A 17,812-nucleotide genomic window follows, 5' to 3' on the forward strand; every position below is an offset into this window, starting at 1 on the left:
TATGCATAATTAATAAGATAATGTATCCACAAGAGTCTTCACTTTGTTTATAGGGACTTTTTCTTCTTCTAAGATTTTATTTAAATTCAAGTTAGTTAACAAATAGTGTAGTAGTTTCAGGAGTAGAATTTAGTGATTCATCACTTACATACAACACCCATTGTTCATCCCAACAAGTGTCCTCCTTAATGCCCATCACTAATCTAGCCCATCTCCCCACCCAACACCCCTCCAGCAACCCTCAGTTTGTTCTCTGTACTTAAGAGTCTCCTACGGTTTGCCTCCCTCTCTGTTTTTATCTTTTGTTTTTCCTTCCCTTCCCCTTTGTTCATCTATTTTGTTTCTTAAATTCCATGTATGATTCTTCTAAAAGAAGGTAAAATAAATTATATTTCTATCAGATCTGTGTGTCAGATCTATCTGTCTACCTACCTACTTACCTATCAATCTATCAGCATCAGCAACTTACCATGAAATGCATAAAGAATAAGAAAGACTGTTAAATAAATAGACATGTGAATAGATGTGGCAAAGCAAATATTGTTATTAATAGAATCTAGGTGGTGGATATGCAAATGTTCACCGTGAAAATTATTTCAACTTTTCTGTAGGTTTGAAAATTTTCCTTATAAAATGATGGAACCAATTTAGATCTTCAGAAATCAGAGATACCCATTTGAATATTATCCAGGAGATACCAATTATTGAACAGCATATAAAAGCAGATTTTAGGTTACATTTTATCGGACACAGCACTCATTTCTGAAGGAGGCCGTCACAGAAATATCTCCTTTGGGGTGCACACAATGGAAGACCAACTTATATTTGTTACTGGTTAGTATTCTAACAGGAAAGGGAACAGAAGGGTTGCAAATTTTAAGTGTTAACACAAGTACCCCTACTGGACAAAACAGTAGGTTCAATATTATTTCAAGGTTTTTAGTCCCCAACTTTATTTAAAATTTTTTTCCTAAATGGCTTTACCGCTTGAAATTCCACTTTCTTTCACATCTGCACCAGTAGGCCTTCCCTTCCTCTTGTCTTTGCAGAATTTCCTTCACCAGGAGCTGCTAATTAGATAGGTCGTATTCTCAAAGTTATGCCCAGGAGTCCAGTTTGTTAGCCCTGGATGAAAGAGATCAGGTTTAAGGCAAACGAACTGACAAAAGGAAGAAAGTGGGATTTTTAACAAATGGGATGTGGGGCAAATAATGTTCTATCTGCACCCGTAGGAGCAGGTCTGGAAGCAATGAGAGTGCAAAGAGGTTTCTGGGAGAAGGTGGAAGAAGGGACAAGTTTGGAGAAGGTGAAGGCAGACAAATAATGCTGTACCAGACGGGTCTGGAATGATAGCTAAGCCACCTTAAATTATTTGGGGAATAAGACAGAGCACGTATAAATAGTTGGCCTTCACGTTTGTTTTTGTTCTGAGAATCTTTGATTCTGTGAGACATTGTGCTCCATGAGATCAGCCCAGCATTAGCAGTCCTGGGTCATGCTCAGACAAAAAGGAGCAGAGAATGGTCAGGGGGCCACCCAGGCCACAAAAACCTGTCCTTCCCCTCTCACAGGTGAACTTTTTGTGGAACAGAATAATTAGCCATTAGATCAAACTCCTTAATCTGTATCCTTGTGTTTTCTTCTCTCTCATCTTCTATGAATACTCAGGAAAACGTCAGTTTTTATATGGCAAGAGAAGCAGAAATGGCTTAACTTCTCTTGAGCGATGGGTCTAGATATTTGCAGGATGTCCGGGCCCCCTATTGATACTTACAAAAGCTCTAGGCAGCACAGCACAGTGGCCAGGAACCCAGAGCTGAGTTCCACCAAATTCCAGTTCCACCACCTCCTGGCTGGGTGACCTTGGGCGAGTTACTTAACCTCTCTATGCCTCAGTTTCCTCTGCAAAATGGCAATGATGGTAGTGCTTACCTGATTAGGGAGCTTCAAGGTTTAAAAGCACTCAGTCAACAGTTGGCCCGCATGTAAAGCTTATCTGCTGTTGTTGCCTTTCTCCCCAGAAAATGTACTTTGAATCCCTGACTCCCCTCATTGTTCCTCCAAGGAAGAACTGTTGGCTTCAGAGTGGGCGTCCTGAGGACTTTTTTATTCCTATTATCTTAATCCTTCTCTTCCTTCTGACCCAGAAAGACAGCAAGCATGGTCGTTAGGGGACTAGACGCTGGAGATACAGTACTTGGATTAAGATCCTCACTTCATCCTTCGCGTGACCAACTGTAGGACAGTTATTTAACCTGCAGTGCCTCAGTTTCCTTATCTGTGAAATGAGGATGGTAATTATGACAATGATAATGCATAAGGATGTACTGAGTGTTACATGAGATCATCCGCGTCACGCCCTTGGAAGACTCCCGGGCATATTGTTAAGTGCTTATTAAGTGTTAGTCATTATAGTTCTGCATTCTACACCCCACAGGCATGTACAGTGGACCTGCCAAGTGCAAAGCACGGTGAGACACTAGTCACCATTGAAATGATTCCTGTCCTCAAGGAGCTTAAGAGTTTCCAAGTTAAAATTTGTGAGCCCTTGATTCATCTTGTAGAAGCCATTGATTCCAGTCTTAGTTGAAGACAGGCCCCCAGGGAGGTCCACTCAGATGACACTTGCAGTGCAGAATCTGTTTCAGAGAAGACACCCAGCCTTGACTTTTTCCCCTGGTGGGATCCAGGAATCCTGCTGCTCCCTCAGGGGGTTCCAGTTTCTAGCTCTCTGCATCCAGGCCCTCAGCCTCCACCGATCTCCTACTCTGAGTCAGGAGAAGTAATAGAAGCAGGATAGGAGGGGAATTAATAGATGCCCTAGGTTCGAACCTCAGCTCTGCTGCTTCTACCTGACTATTTAACCTCTCTGAGCCTGTTTCCTCACCTGTACAGCAGCACCCACCTCACAAGGCTGTTGTGAGCATTTAAATGTGTAAACGTGCGACAATAACCTAAAAAAAATTTCCAGGCACAGAGTAAGTAGGCCCTATAGAAGAATTTGCTGTTATGGTTTTTATTCACTATAAGAGGGTCCACATAGCATGAAATCTACCTGATCAACCTGGAGCATTCCTCCCACAAGTGTGGCCAACGATCATGTTCTTCCAGTCCACCAGTGCCTTTCTCTGACACTGTCTTGGCAAGTTCTGGTCCTAGGAGACAGAAGAGGAGAAACCTAGAGGACCAAGGGGATGAGAGGAGGTAGAAACAAAAGCCATAGTAGCACCATGAGCTAGGAACATTCACTGTCGCTCTGTGGCACCACAGGAGTTAGGGAGACTATTTCTGTATAGAAAGCCTGCCATTGTTTATACAACAGCAGAGCTGTGTGACCAGGTGCGCACTTCAGCATTCCTTCCTCACCGTCCCCATGCATGCTCCTTCTCTCTTGCCTGTCTTCAGGAAGCCAATGGGAACAGGGCCCTTTTCTGGAGGCTTTCAAGAGAACCCAGCTCAGGTTTGAGGCTCAAGTCCCAGGTGCTCTGGGAAGGAGGCTGCCAAGGTAACATGGTAATTTCCACAGGTCCACCACTAGAGGGCAGAGCGCCACCACAGGAAATCTAAAGTCAGCAACCAGTAAGCCCCCGTCCAAGTGTGCTGGGGAGAATCCTCCAGAATGCCTGGCTGCAGCTCTTCGCAATTCAGTTTCCCTGGGGTTTGGCCCAGGATCTTGGCGATCACTCTATGACACAGACATTCCACCCACGCAGGCCCCTCAGGCCGGAGAATGTCACTCCCTGGTCCCCTGGATAATGAGCATGAAGGGAATGGAAGGTAAGTCAGGAGGAGGGGCTAGTTTGCTCATCTCTGTTGCTGCTGCATCTCATATCTTACACCCCTGAAAGCCTTGGCTCCAGTTGAGGGCCCTCATCGGGGCAGATTTCGTTGTCATACATTTGGGCAGCCCCTTGTTATCTGGCATAAAGTGGCCTAATTCCTAAAATAGCGCCCCATGTCCCTGACCCTCCTCACCTTACCTTTTAGGGCATGTTCGTCATGAAAACAAAGGTCAGGGTGGGGCTTGGGGTGGAAGGTGACCAGTGTCTCTGTAGGGATTTAATAGATGGGGTTATCCATGGCCGTGCAGAAAAGGCCCAGAGTGGCCCCACGTGTGACACAACTTTCCGGTTTCCCCATCACCTCTGGCACAGGTGGTATAAGATAAGCATCGCCCCAGGCAGGCACAGCACGTCTTGGGTCAGGAAGCAAGGAACTGGGTTCCAGCCCCAGCTTCCCCTTGCCCTTCTGCTTTTTCTGCGGAAATTACTAAACTGCTCTGGGTTTTCCTTCCTCACTGTTTGAAAATGACTGTTCCTCTTGAAGGGCAGCACTGCTGAAGAGGGGAGTGTTTGTTTTGTTTTGTTTAATGTGTATTTATTTTGGGGGAGAGAGCACGAGCAGGGGAGGGGCAGAAAGAGAGGGGAGCAGGGAATCCAAAGCAGGCTCTGCGCTGACAGCTGAGAGCCCGATGCAGGGGTTAGGACTCGTGAACCATGAGATCATGACCTGAGCCGAAGTCAGACTCTAGCGACTGAGCCACCCAGGTGCCCCTGGTTTTGTTTTTCTTTTTGTTTTTGTTTTTTTAATGTGGGATTTGTCTATCCCATTTCTAAGTGATTCCTGCTCAAGCCTAAGGAAGGTCTGAATCGAAGAGGGAAGAACCAAGATTGGCTGAATAGAGGTTATCTGCCAAGGTCCCGGCAAGAGTGTGAAATGTCAGATTAGGTTGATTTGCTCTCTTGTCTCACAGGCACACATGCGTATGCACGCGCACACACACACGCACACACACACACACACACACACACACACACACACGCTTCCTGTCTCCAGAGTATAATTAGTTTCTTCCGACACAGGCACATCTGGGATATTGCTTACTGCTCTGCAAATACCTCATATTTAGTATGTTATTCACCTGCTAAGCAGCTCCTCTTGTGATCATCGCCTTTGGCAACATTTCATGGCAAAATCTCTGGCAGACAGTCTGGAGAGCAGTGCTTTAGCCGTATTCACACCCACCTCACCCTCAACACGCTTCAGGGACATTTTTATCCCAGTACGATCTCAGACAAGTCACTTACCTCTCTGATTGTCATGGTGTTTACAGTATTTTTAAATTGGAAGTCAGAAGGGTGTTCTGTTCTGCTCCCTTGCTTCTCTCAGTGTTCCCTTCTCTCTCCTTCCCCCACGTCCCTCACTATAGGATTCTGCACTCCAGCCATTCCCAACTACTTGTCTTCCCCGAGGCGGCCGTTCTTTCCTGCTCTGCATACACACAGTGCTCTCTGCTTTGAATCCCCCTTTTTAAAACGTCTGTTTTCCTTTATCTGCTATCGGCCCTTCTGGTCTCAGCTTTGACATCATCCTCTCCAGGAAGAACCCCCTGCTGTCTCCACACCACCACCTCGCCTGGGGCTGAAGTCCCTGCTCTGTGCCCCCATAGCACCTGCACACCCGCCACAATACATTGCCCTCGTCTCACCAGTTTGCCTTCCCTCCGGGCCATCCGCTTATCTTTGCCCAGCCAACGCCAAGCACGGTGCTCTGGTCTTCATCATACTGCCTCTCCTGCTGGGTTCAGTCTTTCGTATGGATGTACATGCTCCTCACCCAGACTCTGTTTTGGGTGGTAAGTAGAAAGTCATGGCTATACTCTTAGATATTCCCGCCGCTGTGGCAGAACTGTACTCCTGAGAAACCGAAGCTTTTGGTTTCCGTCCCAGAGGCTGGAGGTGTTTGTATATTTTTTTAATATAAATTTATTGTCAAATTGGTTTCCACACAACACCCGGTGCTCATCCCAACAGGTGCCCTCCTCAATGCCCATCACCTACTTTCCCCTCCCTCCCCTATCAACCCTCAGTTTATTCTCAGTTTTTTAAATTTTTTTAAATGTTTTTATTTATTTTTGAGACAGAGAGAGACAGAACATGAGCAGGGGAGGGGCAGAGAGAGACACACAGAATCCGAAGCAGGCTCCAGGCTCTGAGCTGTCAGCACAGAACCTGACGTGGGGCTCGAACTCACCGACCGTGAGATCATGACCTGAGCTGATGTTGGACGCTTAACAGACTGAGCCACCCAGGCGCCCCTATTCTCAGTTTTTAAGAGTCTCTTATGGTTTGCTTCCTTCTCTCTCTGTAACTTCTTTTTTTTTTTTTTTGTCTTCTGTTGAGTTTCTCAGGATCCACATAAGAGTGAAAACATATGGTATCTTTCTCTGTATGACTTATTTCACTTAGCATAACACTCTGGAGGTATTTGTGAATGGTTTCTGTTGAGCACTGGGACCTTCCCACAGAAGGGAAGACCACACCCATCTCATGAAGTTGACAGTGCGCAAGGAGCTTCCATGTACCCCTTACTACCCCAAACTCGCCTTAGATACGGTTGTCTTCTTTGATAGATTAGGAAGCCGAGGCCCTGAGACGAACTGACTTGGGGTTCCAGAGGCAGGAAGTAGAGAGGCTGAGGCTGGAAGTCAGGTGGCATGCATTCCTGGACTCCAAGCCGGAGAAAACAGGGCTTTCTAATTCTTCCCCCCACACCCCTCTCTGCCAGGCCTGCAGGAGCCCCAGGGAAAGCCACAAAGTCAGGCTCCCGAAGCAGACCGCTGTGCAAGGGCCTGCCCTCTGTGGTCTCAGGGAAGAACACCGCGTACTTTGCCCTCTCCATCTCAGCAGTGCATTGATCCTGTACTTGGAAAAATCAATGTTGGCGAGGACAGCAGAACGATTGCTCAGACACATTTGTCATTGGAGGTGCCTTCAAACATACCCACACAGCAGCAGCCTTCAGCCTCCGCACCCCCAGCACAGTCACCTCTTGGGCCAGAGTCCCAGCTACGGGCAGCACAGCCTGCAGGGAGTCTGAACCGGGGAATGTCCGGGTCAGGGGATCCAGCTCCGTGCTACACGGGTGAGGCATCTGAGGCCAGGAGGTGAGCGACCTGCTCAAGGTTACACAGCTGGGAAGTGACAGGGCCAGGATAAGAATTTAGCTCTCCAGATGACATTCGTATGCCCTCAAGCCTGGATCACATGAGGCGCTATGATGGGTGTCAGGAGGCCTCACTTTGTTCCCCACAGACAGAGTGTCAGCCTGCCCCTGCCTCCTGTTGCCCAGTATGCCTCTGTCAGGAATCAGTGCCTTCGTGGAGGGGACGCAGAGTCATGGTTAAGGACACAGGCTTGGGTGGGGCACCTGGGTGGCTCAGTCGGTCAAGCATCTGACTTTGGCTCAGGTCGTGATCTCACAGTTCATGAGTTTGAGCCCTGCGTGGGGCTCTGTGCTGACAGTTCAGAGCCTGGAGCCTGCTTCGGATTCTGGGGCTCCCGCTCTCTCTGCCCCTCCCCAGCTTGCACTCTGTCTCTGTCTCTCTCTCTCTCTCAAAAATAAAAGAACACAGGCTTAGGATCAGATGGACTCAAGGTTGTGACCTATTCCTAGCAGAAGATTATTTAACTTAACCCGTAGTTTCCGTATCTGTAAAACTCACGTCTTATTCCAGGACTGTTTTCATTCCACGTCTTAACATCGAAAAGCATTAAAACCGCCTGATGAGATTGGTTCTGTTGCCTGTGGTACTTCAGGCACAGAGAGATTCACCAGTGTGCCCAAAGCCACACACCTAGGAAGCAGGGGATTCAGCAGGGGCCTGCAGTAACTGGTGCACTCATGCCACACGCCCAGCTCCCACCCCCTGCACACCGGCCCCACCTGATCTGGCAAGCACAGCACCTGCATGTGGATGACAGCACCCCTCTGTCGTGTCTACTCAGCCGCATGCCAGCCATTTGGTCAGTTTGTCCCTTCGTTGGCCAGTAGGTACAGAGAAGGAAAGCCATTAGTCGATTTGGCTTCTTTGCAGTGGCACAGGCTGTGTTGCTGGGTTCCTCCCTAAATGCACGTTTCTGAGACATTCTTTTATCACCAGAGCCTGGTTTGCTTTGGGCTGGCTTCTTTCTGAAGCTGAGGGATACGGTGACATTTTGGCATATCCAGGAAAGGCCTGAGAAGCAGATGGCTGCTTCCGACCCCAACTTGGTTCCACAGTGAGAATGGCCCAGGCAGGATACTCTCAGACATTTCTCCACTCAGCATCTTAATTATTCATCATGTCCTTAAATACTCTTCTGTGACGAAATGCTAAGCGACACATTAAATATTCATCATGATGCACCTAGCGCAGGGCCAAGGGTAGAATTAAGCGGAACAAATGTGATTTCTGATTACATCTCTTTAATTCTAGGCGCTGAACACCCCCAGGCTGCTAGGACTCCGTCCCATTCTGAAAGAAAGCCAGGAAAGTAGATTCCACAACATCCCTTTATGTGCTGCCAAACTGTCTTTAGAATCTTGGCAAGAAGTTCTTTCCTTTTTCTTTCTTTCTTTTTTTTTTTTTTTAACTTTTAAAAACTGAGGTATAACATATGCATGTATGTATGCACCCACACAACCACCACCCAGATCAAGATATAGAACATTTCTAGCAGCCCAGAAGTTTCCCTCATGCTTCTTCCCAGTCAATACCACCCCCCCAACACACATAAGAATACGCTGTTTTGACAAGAAATTATTTTTATATTTAAGTCTACTTTAGACCCGTCCTTCTGTCATTTCTGTTCACTTCCTCGCATTTTTAATTGGAAGGCAAAGACCAAATAGCTATCTACCACCCATTGATTCGAAGTGCCCGGGGGTAGAAGCACAGATAAGAGGAAGCTCTTGGGCCCGTCCAGGGAGATGATGCTGGCTTGATTTGGAACAGGGAGGAGGAGGAGGGAAGATGGAAGAGGGGACAGACTTGTGGGATGTATTTGGAAGTGATATTGGATGTGACGGGGAAAGAGTGAACTCAGGCATGATGAGGTGTTGACTTGAGTTCCTTGTTGGAGGTCGCCACCATTTGTTGAAGTAGGGAAGATGACAAAGGAGTAGATTTGGGGACAAGGGGAGGTCAAGAGCTCTGTTTGAACTTGTCACCTCGAGATACCTGCTAGACAGAGTCCAAGCCATCCGGAGCTTGGGGAAGATGTCAGGCTTGGAGAGAGAGGTGGATTTGGGAATCATTGGCCCATAGATGGATTTCAAAGCCTGAGGGTGTCATGAAATTACTCAGGGTAAACAGAGCAGAGGACAGGACCCAAGACAGAGCCCTGGAATTGTTCTAGCTGATGCCAATACTTGCCTTAAATAAATTCTAACATTAGAGAGGGGAAAATAAGCATTGTCTAATATGTAATGCAGTCTGAAGATTCAACAAATTTGCTTTCAAGCTGGAAAAAAGGTTTTGAGTGTTCTGCAGCCTTATGATGATGCCAGGGAATCCTGATGATGAATTTTGGTCAGATCAGTCATCCCTTTCGGGTCCCAATGGTCCCTGGCCCAGTGAACACAGACCTCTAGATGATCTCACAGGGGCTTTTTTATTATTTCAAAAAGCTTGGTTGAAATGGTTATGTTTGCCTACCATAAAGATCTATAAGCTAACCACACGTCAGGTTTTTCTGCTTTGACTAGAATTGTATTGACTGGCAACACTAGATGTCTTGTGGTGACCAGAAGTTGTGTTTGACAGTAACATGTCTTCGGTTATTTTTTTTTTTTAACCGAGAAAAGGTACAAGTGCCTAATCGATGCACTTGCATTGATTTCAAATGCAAAAAATGCATTATTTCAAAGACTCAGTTTATTAATCTGTAAATATGACAATAATGATAGCTCCTACCTCTGTATTCTGTAAAATTAAATGTTATTCTATGAAATTAAATGAGATAATGTACTCGAAGGGCACATTGTTAAGTGCTCAATACATGGCAGTGGCGATTGTTATTCTTGTGACTATTCTTGTTATGACACAGACTCCAAAAGGAACAAATAATAAAGGCTGTCCTCTGTATGAACAGCGTGGGGGCCACACTACCATTCTGTTTTATGACACATCCTTTCAGGCCAATCATTGTAATCCATTGTACGGAGTTAGGGGCACTTGTTACTAGTTCACATATTTGTTTATGTCTGATGGCCCCATCTCTACTCAGAGAATCTTCCTTCAGAAAATCTGGCCAAACACCATGACTGCCTCTCAGCATGCCCCCCCCCCCCCACTATAGGAACAAATCAATAGCTGTCATAAGGAAAAAGATAATCCAGTCTTTCCCTAGTAGATGCAGATGGTTAGTCAGAGACAGCAGTAAGCTAGTCATCTGGCCCCTTGAAGTAATCTCAGCTGATGGGTTATTTTGTTTGCCAATAATGTTGCTTTTGATACTCAAAAATAACAACACTAACAATAATACAAAATGGGGCCTTTTCTACTTCTGTTGTCAGAGCCATGCATCAAACTCTCTGCACAGATGGAAACATCACCCACAAAGTCTGAGAAATGGTGTGGCAGGGTTCAATTATGAAGCAGCAAGAAGAGGGGTGAGTGTGTCCAGCCCCAAGGTGACAGGAATGGCACTTTAACAAGAATATCTGATTAGTGTTTTAAAGTGTTTGAGGCGCTTCCATAAAAATCATCCCATTCGATCTTCAAAATGGCCTTCCCAGGTTGGTAGTATTACACTCATTTCAGAGGTAAGGATTCGGATTCTCAGAGAAATTATGAAACTTGTTCAAATGCTGGAGGCAGGACTCAAACCTCTGTCCCCAGTCACTGCCCTCCACGGAAGTTCTCAATGGTCCAGCAGCCTGTGGATCCACCAGGCTCCAGCAGAAATGGATCCGTGTGGTCTGCATCTACCATGGTCAGAGCAGGGCTTCCATAATCAGAACAGGGACATGACTCCCTGGTAATCATTGAAGCCGCATTTTCAATGCTTTTAATGACTTGTTTTATAAATAAAAGCATTCAAACAGCTGGTTATTTCACTCTAACTGAAATCAACTACCTAGATACCCTTAGATATAGATATGGATGTATCCATAGATATATCTATAGATAGATAGATATAGATATAGATATAGATATAGATATAGATATAGATTTGTTCTGTTTTCTTCCAAGTATTTTTGTTTTTACAACCAGAACAATTCTGTCTCATTTTTATTTTGGGAAAAATGTAAGTGGAAAATGATGTCTGTTCACAGAGTTTGATTTGAACTATTGAATAGCCACATGAGCCATGGCAATTCACCCAACTCTCTAGACCATTAGAATCCAGACGAACCTTTGGAAATGTCCTAGACCTGCATTGTCCAATACGGTAGTCAACAGTCATGAGTCTATTGAGGAACTGAAACATGACTCATATGACTCGGAAACTGACTTTTCAGTCTTAATTAATTTAAATTGAAATAGCCACATGTGGCTAGTGGCTATCGTATTGGAGAAAGCAATTCTAGGCTTATATCCTCACCTCTAAAATGACAGTGTTTGTGCTTGAATCAATCCCGCTAAGATTCCTACCACGACACTAGCATAGTGTTACATATTAGGCACTCCATAAATATTTCTGGCAGAGATATTTGTAGAATGAAAGACCAACCAAGTGGACAAATAAATCGCTGAATCTTAAGGGAACATTATAAATGGAATTACTTTAGGATGACCTGGAAAATCTAGAGTTTTGGGGGGTGAAGAGTAACATTGGCATTGGCTGCGGCTGGGAGGGAAGCCTTGGCAGCTGTTCACGTGGGAACAGAACCAGGTACAACCCAGGTCACTCTTGCCTTTCCACTTCCTCCATACCCGGAAAAGCAGTTTCCTCCTTGGGGGTATTTTCATAGCCCAAGTCTCCTGGTGAGACGGAGTCTCAGTGCTGGAACTACTGGCTTGGAAGAATGTCAGGAAAGAGGGGACAATTGTCGGGAAACCCCAGGGATAGCTGCCAAGACTTCCCTTCCAACTCACGGGAAAGACTTCCTTCAGACACAGCTTAAAATAACCACTGCCCCAAAAGTGCCGGTCGGAATATGTGGGTGAATTCCAAGTGTCCCAAGTATCCATCTCGGCTTTGAGTCTCCCCTCCCTGTTTCTGTTCTGAGGAGTTTCTCCCTACTCTGAGGCACGCTTCCTCTTCTCCACATGCAGTATGGCGAGTGCCTGAGAAGTTTTCGGGAGATTGCATGTTCCCTGTTGCTGGAAGATCCATCTCATGTCCAGAACACGGGTGTGGTGTGGGGTAAGAGCGGGGGCATTGCGTGGCACCCCAGCTCTTCCGGGAAGGGCACTGCGCCTGCCGCTCTCACAGAGCCCTGCTCCAAGCCCGTGCTTGCCCGCTTAGCCAGGATCTCGCTTTCTCTTCCTTTTTAGCTAACTATATGTTTCTCTGATTTATAAACTTTTTGCTTTTATTTGGGGGGAGCATTTTTTTAAGTTTACTTATTTATTTTGAGAGAGAGAGAGAGAGGGAGAGAGAGCATGAATGAGCATGAGTGGGGGAGTGGCAGAGAGAGGGGGAGAGAGAGAATTCCAAGCAGACTCTGTGCTGTCAGAACAGAGCCTGACACGGAGCTTGAAATCACAAACCATGAGATCATGACCCGAGCCAAAATCAAGAGTCAGACGCTCAACCGACTGAGCCACCCAGGTGCCCGGAGAAATTGTTTTGTTGTGGCAAAATATACATAAAACTAACTTCCCATTTTAATAATTTTCAAGTGTATAATTCAGCGGTATTAAGTACAACATTCACATTGATGTGCAGCCGTCACCATTGCCCACCTCTGAAACTTCTTTGTCATTCCAAACTGAAACTCCACCATCACTGAACAACTCCCCATGCCCTGCCCTCCAGCCCCTGGTAACCACCATTCTACTTCCTGTCTCTGCGAATTTAACTACCCTAGGTACCTCATATAACTGGAGTCACATAGTAGGTCATTTCGTAGTAAGCTTTTTTCACTCAACCTAATGTCGTCAGGGTTCATCTATGTGGGAGCATGTGTCAGAATTTCCTTTCGTTTGAAGGCTGAATAGTATTCCATTGTACGCACATCCCACGTTTTGTTTATCCACGGTTGTGTTGTTTCCATTTGGGGGCTGTTGTGAATAGTGCTGTTGTGAACATGGGTGCACAAGTATCCGTCCGTGACCCTGCTTTCAATTCTTTTGGGTGTATGCCTGGTAGTGGGATTTCCGGATCACATGCTATTTTCTATGTTTAACCTTTTGAGGAGCCTGCTTTTATTTTTAAACCATCCTAAACTCTCTTTTTCTTGTATCTTTTAGCTCTTGAATTTTATTCTTAATCGTTCAGTCTTCCCTGTGTGTGTTTTGAGCTTTTCATATGCTGAGTTTTTAGCTTCTCATTGAAATCTTCGTCTCTTATTTGTTTTTACTTTGCAAGAATCTCAGCTTTTAGTCTTTTATCTTTTATTTTGAACCTTGTCTATCTCATCCAGTCTAACGTGTGTTTCTTTCATCTGTAAGCTTTTTGCTTTATTTTAGTTTAAAGGCATCTCCACCTAATCCTTTTTACTCCTATAATTTAATCTGTTTTACCTAGGGGTTCATATGGCTGACCTCATATATCTATGCTGCGCTCATCACAACTTGGTCATATTTCTGATAGCTGTCCATGCTTTTCTTCTCGGATGCTGTGTAAGGGGTGTTGGGAAGGGTACAGGGGAGGCAAATGAGGTTGAGGTCTGTCATGGGTCAGGTTCCCTGGGAAACAGACTCTGAGGCAAAGATTTTCATTCAGGGGGGTTATGGGGGAGGGCAGTCAGAGCAGGACAGAGGAGAGAAAGAGAAGTTGAACTAGAATGCAGTTGAGTCTGGGGACTGAGCCTTCATTCACTGGAACTCCATGTGTACCTGGAGGTGAAATCTTGGGCAGGAAGTTTCTTCTCATGAGGGAAATGCTGGGAGTGGGGGGACTTGGTTTGTACTGTCAACAGGTGAAGATCCTGGGGTGGGGTGGGGTGTGGTGGGGGATCTGAGTGTGTACTACAGCATCCATCCAGGTTCCCATATCCTAGGGAGGTAGCCCCCGCCAATCCAGTCCACTGATGGCCAGCCAACTTGTCAGTGTATGAAAATTATCTGGAGAGAAAACTTAAGAAGCCCCCTCCCCACCAAGTGTATGTAATTTGAGAAAGCAAATCTGATCATTCTGACACGTTTACATTCTGCCCCTCCAAAGTGGAGAACCATAAGCCTAGGCCAAAATACCAGCACCCCAACTTCTCTTATAAATGGCTTTTATCCGGGTTATGTTGGATCCATTGATAGGTCCCCTCAAAAATGTGTTGTCTTCCCTTAATAAGTCCTATGTAGGGGTGGATTCAGGTTTGGTAAAGCCTAAAGATTTTATAATTTGGGGGACCCCTTTCAGAAAAATAATAAAAAATTATTAGTGTAAAATTAGCAGGCATTTCCCAGGACCTTGGAAGGGTCCTATGTAAGTGAGAGGCCCCATAGCTAAATTTTATAACTTCATTATAAATCCTCCTCTGGTCTGAGACCATTACTGCTCAACCTGACTGAGGGGCTGCCCTCATAGTTTTAGGGAGAGACACTTCCCAGCTATTGAATTACCTTCTCACTCTAGGAAGTTCCCGAGGAATTTCTCCTTGGCTGGGTCCCCAGGAAGTCTTACCTTGACTCAGGGGACCATGTTGGCACCTTGAGGATACCCCATTTCCAGGAACTGGTTGGAAAGACTCTACCTTAGACCAAAGGAATAGGGCCAGGCAGATGTGGGTTATGATTGTTTACTGGGAGAAAGAGGTAAATCATATAATAATAAATTGATAATGATAATAACAGGTAACAATTATTAGAAAGTTAGCGTGTACCAGTCCTAGTTCTAGATGCTTTGTGTGAATAATCACATTTAATCTTCATAAGAAAATAGTTAACATATATCCTTTCTATTGCCATTTTACAGATGAGGGAATTGAGGTTTACAGAGTTTTAGGAACATGCCCAGAGACACAGCTAAGAGGCAGTGTGGCCAGAATGTCAACCTCTGGCTCTGACTGCTAAGTATTTGCCCTGTGGACACCCCCATCCCTGTGCTGTACTACTTTATAGGAAGGCTAGGGTGGTGGCAGCAGTGGTGGTAATGTATGTGTGTGTTGCTCCTTATGAACTAAAAGTCCTCATTTGCAACGTGGCCAATTGAGGTCCTCTGGGAAGCCCTCTGGTATATTAGGTTTTCTGAGGGCTTTAAAGTCCTTTGCTGAAGGATTTTAAATGCTTGAGTCAAGTAGAGCAATTGGAACTACTCAAGGGATACTGAAAAGGGCAGATGCTGTATTTTTAGTGTATGGACTCCCCCAGTGGATCCAGAGTGTAGTCTAAAGCATGCTTTCGAAGGTCAACCCCTTCTTGCCCACAAAATAACATGCCTGTACGAACCTTTCATCTTAGAACACTCTTTTTTTCATGGGTGTGGGCCATTTAATTTTTGTGACTGTCAAGAAAAAAGGGAGGGCGGGAAGATTTTGATAGGAGTGATCATGGATGAGCCACCCTTATCTCAGTCAAGCTGTGCTCCGCAGCATGGTGAACAGAATTCCTTTCATCTGGCCTTGATTCATGTCCCTGGGAAGATACAGATCCTCTGTCTTCCTGTTGATACTGCCCCATCTACTCAAACAGACTTCTACTGATGATAACACGTAATTTATTCCCCAGCTCAAATAGCATCTCAAGAGACCTAAACACCAGGATCGGCAGTGATTCCAGAAAGTCCATATTTCAAGTTTTTAGAGAATGAATGGATTCCCATGGACAGTTCTTTCAGAGATAGACTTATTAATCTAAAACGAACAAACAAAAATCCTTGCCAAACTTACTTTCCTTTAAAGACAGCAGTACTAAATGGTAGATCGTGGAATAAATCTCAGGGGAACTTATATTTCTATCAATAGTGTATATTGTGATTAAGCCTTTTTTGTTTGTTTGTTTGCTCTTGTCTGAGTAAAAAGTATACATGTTACCCCTCACTTATCTTTACATAGCTTCCCTTGTTGCCCCTCTGTACTTATGATTGTGCTGGGGAGGTCAGGGGACTGGCAATAAATGCACCAGGTGTTTTTTCTAGCTCCATTTGAGCTATTACTGTCAAAGAATCTTTTAAAACTTGGATGCCTCAGAGGAGAGGTTTCTTCTCTGATCTGCTCTGAATAGGTTGCCATTACCTTAAAACTATTTTATTCACACTGTGTTCTAGCAAATATAGTACTTACCCTCCTGGTGCCTTGCTTGACAGGGAAAAAAATATGTAAAGCAGAAATCTCAAAAGGCCATCCAGGAATTTTTCAAATGAATTTATCTTAGACTTCTCTTTGCCAAAAAAAAAAAAAAAAAACCCACAAAAAACAAAAACAAAAAGAAAAAACTCAAAGCCACAGAAGAGCATCTAAGTGTGCCTCTTATATCTTCCTTGGACAGGAATTGGTTATGAGAAAAGTTACATGATCTTGACATTGACCCTGGTTATTGATGCTTTTGCAAAACAAGCCTTTCACTTCTCTAAGAGTTGGAGGAGTTAGAATGTGATTTTGATAGATCTAATAGCATCATCCAAATGGAGTCAGATAAACTGAAATGCATTTTGGGCTTTTAAAATATTGCATACCAACGATTTGATAACACTGGCATGATACCCACACATCCCTATTTACAACAAAGAAAATAGAAAGATAATGCTTTCTTATATATGTTACAATGTCAAAAAGATGCCCAACATCACTAGTTTCTAGGGAAATGCAAATCAAAATCATACTACCTCATACCTATTAGGATGACTGCTATCAAAATGAAAGGAAGGGAGGGAGGGAGGAAGGGAGGGAGGGAGGGAAAAAGGAAGGAAGGAAGGAAGGAAGGAAGGAAGGAAGGAAGGAAGGAAAGAAGGGAGGGAGAAAAGAAGGAAGGAAGGAAGGAAGGAAAGAAGGAAGGAAGGAAAGAAGGAAGGAAGGACGGAAGGAACAGAGGGAGGGAGGGAGGAAGGAAGGGAAGAAGGGAGGAACAGATAAAGGGAGGGAGGAAGGGCGAACAAATGTTGGCAAGGATTTGAAGAAATTCAAGCCCTGTGCTATGTTGGTGGGGTAATTAGAATTACCATATGATCTAGAAATTCCACTTCTGGGCATATATTCTAGAAAGATCGAAAGCAGAGCCTGAAAGTTACTGGTACGCCATGTTCATAACAACATTAATCACAATAAGCTGAAACACAGAAGCAACCCAAGTGTCCATCAAAGGATGAGTGGAGAAACAAAATGTGGTATACATAGATGAGGGAATATTACTCAGGCTTAAAAATTCTGACACATGCTACAATATGTATGAATCTTGAGGACATTATGCCAAGTGAAATAAGGCAGTCTCAAAAAGACAAACACTGTGTGCTACCACTTGTATGGGGCACCAGGTGATCAGATTCATAGAGACAAAAAGTAGAACGGCAGTTGCCAGGGGCTGGGGGGAGCAGGGAATGGGAAGTTATTATTTAATGGGTATAGATTTCAGGTTTGCAAGATAAAAAGAGTTCTGGAGATGGAGAGTGGTGATGTTTGCACAACAGCGTGAATGTACTTAACACTACAGAAACCAACACTTGGAAATGGTGAAGGTGGTACATTTTATATTATGCAGGTTTTTACCACAGTGAAGACATTTTAAATGGCATTAATATCATGAGTTAGGCATACTTTTTATAGATGATGATCTCGGGCATCTAATTAAAGGCTAAAAGAAGGTCACCTGTGCTACAACCAAAGTCACTGGTTTGTGCAGCCATCCTCGGGCATTTAGCTGCGACTGCTTAACAAATTAATTCTTCAGCTCCCGAGGCACATATGTTTTACAGGAGTTCCCCCCCTTGCCTGCGGTTTTGCTTTCCAC

This window comes from Panthera onca, chromosome C1 (genome assembly GCF_046562875.1).
Source record: "Panthera onca isolate mPanOnc1 chromosome C1, mPanOnc1 haplotype 2, whole genome shotgun sequence".
Lineage (NCBI taxonomy): Eukaryota > Metazoa > Chordata > Mammalia > Carnivora > Felidae > Panthera > Panthera onca.